A 4,663-nucleotide genomic window follows, 5' to 3' on the forward strand; every position below is an offset into this window, starting at 1 on the left:
ATCTGTGCGCTCAGCACACAGCCGGCCCGCCTAGTGACGATGTTGTCTCTTCTCGCGCTTAGCGCGCCCATGCTCGCTTAGCAGATTTTCACTTACTCTCGCTCAGTCAGACATGCTCGCTGAGCGAGCCTTCGAAAGTTGAAGAGTCCAAGAGCTTTTAAAACACTGAAGTTGGCGAAATTTAAAAGGAGAACTGGTAGAGAACGAGTTTTGAGCAGCAAAGAGAGCTTAGCTCAGGAAAAACAGAGAGATTTAGGATTTAGAGGCTGGAGAAGACATTCGCCATCATCTTCTTCCAATTTCTTTCACCAAAAATAGTTTATTTCTTGTAGTTTAGAAGCTTTTCTTGTAATGGAAGGCTAAGCCTCTTTGTTGGGGAGTTACTACTGAACCTCTTATGTAATACTCTTATTATCTATTTAATGTTATTTCTCTGTGTTCATTGCTTCTATCTATGCTTATTTTACATGCTTGTGGCTTGATCACCCATTTGTATGTGTAGTTAGGCTTTTTAGTATTGGAAAATGCTTTAAAACCTTAAAGTAATATTAATAAATAAATAGGAAGAGAAATTACATCAAGAGTAATTGGCTGCCAAGTTCCTAACAAAGGGGGTTTGCTGATCGAACGATCTGCTAGCTGAAGCGTCATTATGGTGGAAGCAATCTTAAGATTCCCAATTCTCTAGCACATAGATAAGGGAATTAGATTGATGCATTCCCCCAAATCAAGGAGAGCTTTACCCACTAATATATCCCCAATAGAGCATGGGATGGTTACACTTCCTGGGTCTTTGAATTTCTGTGGTGAGTTCTTCTGGATCACAACATTGCAATTTCCTTCCACCACGATGCTTTCATTATTTATATATTTCCCTTTCCTCGTGAGAAGATCCTTCAGAAATTTGGTATACAAAGGCATCTGTTATAAGGTCTCTCTAAAGGAAATGGTGATCTCCAGCTTATTAAAGATGTCAAGAAACCGAGCAAAATATCGTTCCTTATCTTTCTTTGATGACACCAAGGGATATGGGATGCCCTTCACTGGGACTAAGGGTATCTCTTTTCTAGCTTCCCTTGCTAACTAACTCTTAGTCTTAGTGGGTAAGACCTTTTCACCCTTCTCTTTGCTTTTTTCTTTCTCTTCATCACCCTTTTCTCTCTTATTATTCTCTCCTTCCTCATTACTCACATCCTCCAATACCCCCTCAGCTCTCTTTTTTCTCTCTGCATTCTCCTTCCTCTGACTCCTAGTGAAAATTACCTTGCACTCCTCCTTGGGATTCTTCTCCGTGTTGGCCCTAAAACTGTTAATGGACGTTTCAGCCAATTGCTAAGCTAATTGGCCCACTTGTACCTCTAGATTCCTGATGGCAGACTCAATCCTTTTGTGGTTTGATAGAGAAACCTGCATAAACGGATTCAAAGTGTCTTCTAGCTTGATGATTTTCTCATATAAATCAAGCCCTTGATTGGGAGGCTGATTAGATGAAACTCCTTGATTTCTGTTGAAGTTATTCCCGAGGTGAGATCTCCAACCTTGGTCTTGAGAGAAACTTCCCCCCTGATTGTATCTTGGAGGTCCTCCTTGATGGAACCCTTAATGGTGTGGATTAGTCATATAGTTGACTTCTTTGCATACATCGTCTTGGACCATGCACATGCTTGACTCATAGGCCCCACCATAATGTTGCATCCCCCAATGTGCATGACTGAAGAATGGGTAGGTTGCACTGTCTGCAACTGTTGAGAAAGCTTGCTCAACGTCTCTGTGAGGGTCTCTAGTTGCTTGGCTAGGAGCTTGTTTTGGACTAGTAGTGCGTCTTGTGATGTGAGCTCGAGAAGACTCTTCTTTGTAGGTGTGTAGGCTCGATCATAAAGGATGGCATAGTCACTGGCTACTATATTTTCAATCAACTTTATAGCTTCATTAGGTGTCTTTAGTTTGATCTTCCCACCAGTGGAGGCATCAAGTGACTACTTTGAATGGGTTCGCAAGCCATCAATGAAGATATTGAGTTGAATCGGCTCGCTGAACCCGTGGGTGGGGGAGTCTTCCAGAGTAAACCATGGAAACAGTCAAGAGCTTCACTTAGTGATTCATCGGGGAATTGGTGGAATAAAGAGATTTCCACCTTTCCCTTGGCAGTCTTGGACTTTGGAAAATATTTCTTCAAAAATTTCTCCACCACCTCCTCCCATGTCTGCAAGCTATTTCCTTTGAACGAGTGCAACCATCTTTTTGCTTCACCAGCAAAAGGGAAGGAGAATAGGTTGAGGTGGATGGCATCTTCAGGAACTCTGACTATTTTCATTGTGTTGCAAATCTCTATCTATGTAGCAAGGTGGGCATACAGATCTTCATTGGGTAGTCCATGAAAGAGATTGCCTTGAATCAACTAGATGAGAGAATGTGGATAAGAGATGTTGGCAGCTTGGAACTTCGAGCAGGGCTATGCTTATGAAATATTGAGGTGTAGAGGTACTAGAGTAGTCCTCCAAGGTGATCCTGCATGGCCGGCCTTCTGCCATGATATGTTCTTCAAAGTTGGGATGTGGAAAAGAAGAAGATAATATAGAGGATGATGGTTCTTGATCCCCTTGTTGTTCTTTCTTTCTTCTTGCAACGTTGTTTCTTCTACACGTTGTTTCAATCTCTAGATCCAATGGAACAAGATAGTTTCCTTGTATACAATAAAGAAAAACTCGTGCACGTTATCACAGAAAAATAAAGATTAAGATTAAGAGTGAAAAAGAAAATTTGAAAATTGAATTTTTATTTGGAAAAATTAAGAAAAATAAAAAATAAAAATATAATATCCAAAACACCAAGTATAAAGAACAAAGTCTCCGACAACGACGCCAAAAACTTATTGATGGATTGACAAGTGCATCAATGCGTCTCAAGTAGTAAAATTAAAATGGAAGTCCGAATATCGTATCCACAGGGACTTTTTTATTTATTTAGGTATATGAATATTTAATTAAGAAAAAGATTTGGAAAAGATAGTAGAAAATAGTAAATTAAATTGTTGAAAATTAAGTCAAACAAGAAAAAGAATTAAACATGAATTTAAATTAATTAATTAATTAAAGACAAAAAAGATGAGAAAATCCAATAATATTGTAGAAGGAAATTCAAAAGATGAGAATGTTGGTAACTTAGCCTACCAGAGCCACTCCTTCCTGTAATGTTAATAATTTTCTCTATTTATAATTATTCCAATTTACACCTACATCTACTAGTATACTCTAACTTTGGTCCCCTGCACGAAAGAGCCTAATTTATCTATTTTCTCTCTCAAATCCCCTTACAGAGCTAAAATAGTAAATTGCATTAAGAATATAGATGTATAACAGGCTAAACAAATATCAGTCTATCCCTAGTGATGACTTTATTTATATACCATTTCCTAGTTCTATTAGAAAATAATGTTTCCCAGCGCTACCTCTAAAACTTTCCATGCAAATGGGTGATCAAGCCACAAGCAATAATATTAAGCACAAGAAAGAATAATGCAAAAGTAATATTCATAAATAGATAGGAAGAGAAATTACATCAAAAGTAGTTGGTTGTCAAGTTCCCGACAAAGGGGGTTTAGCCTTTCATTGTCACGGAGACTATACAATTGCAAGAGGGGAATATTTAGTAAAGGGAGAAAAGATAAGAAATGGAATAGAGGGAAGGAATGACTCTCATTGCTTATTTCTCCTTCTTCTAGCTTTTGCCTTCTATAAGAAATTGTATTCTGTTGGAATTTTTGTGTGTCTTCTCCTTCTTCTCTCTTCTTCTTTTATAGGTGTAGATTAGCGCGATTATGAATTAGTGTAATTTCCTTAATTAGTCCTTATTTCCTTAATTATTCTTCTTTCCTGCTATCCTCAATTAGTCTTCTTTCCTTAATTAGCTTGCTTTCCTCAATTAGTTTGCTTTCCTTAATTAGTCATTCTTTCCTCAATTAGCTTGCTTTCCTTAACTATTCCTGCATTTCTTGACTTTATTTTACTCACTAAGTTTCATAAATTCATCACTTTTAATATTCTTTGCACATAAACTTAAATGATATTAATTTAACAATTATTTTCTTAAAAAAAGGAAAAATTAGAAGAAAAAAATTACAAATTCCTCTATAATTTAACCACAAAATATACTCATAATTAGCAGTTATCATCCATCACCATGTCTTTCAAGCTTGGTCTCCTCTCCTCCTGCTTAGACCTCTGATCATGGTATTGAGGGTCTTTGTAAATGTTCAGATTTTGATTTTTCAGGAAAGGGGGCCTGTACACATTCTGGTTCTGACTCTAACTTTGCCTTTGATCTCTCTACTTTTTCCAAGAGAAGTTTGGGTGATCTTTCCACCCTTGGTTGTAGGTATCAAAGTATCAATATTCTTTCCACTAGCATAGTTCACTTCCTCCAGGGCTTGGGTGTATAGGCAGTCTTTAACCACATAACCTGTCTCCCCACACTCCTTATAGACAGAAGGTGAGGGAGTGGGTGTCATCATCTACCCCTGAGCCTTAATCATAATCTTCATCTGCTTGGCCAACATATCCATCTGTTGTTTAAGAGAAGAATGATATGAATTAGCTTCCACTTGATGAACCCTAGAGGATCTCCCGAGACTTCTTTTGTAACCCACGCCATTGTAAGCATTAGA

This window comes from Glycine soja, chromosome 3 (genome assembly GCF_004193775.1).
Source record: "Glycine soja cultivar W05 chromosome 3, ASM419377v2, whole genome shotgun sequence".
In the NCBI taxonomy this organism is placed as follows: Eukaryota; Viridiplantae; Streptophyta; class Magnoliopsida; order Fabales; family Fabaceae; genus Glycine; species Glycine soja.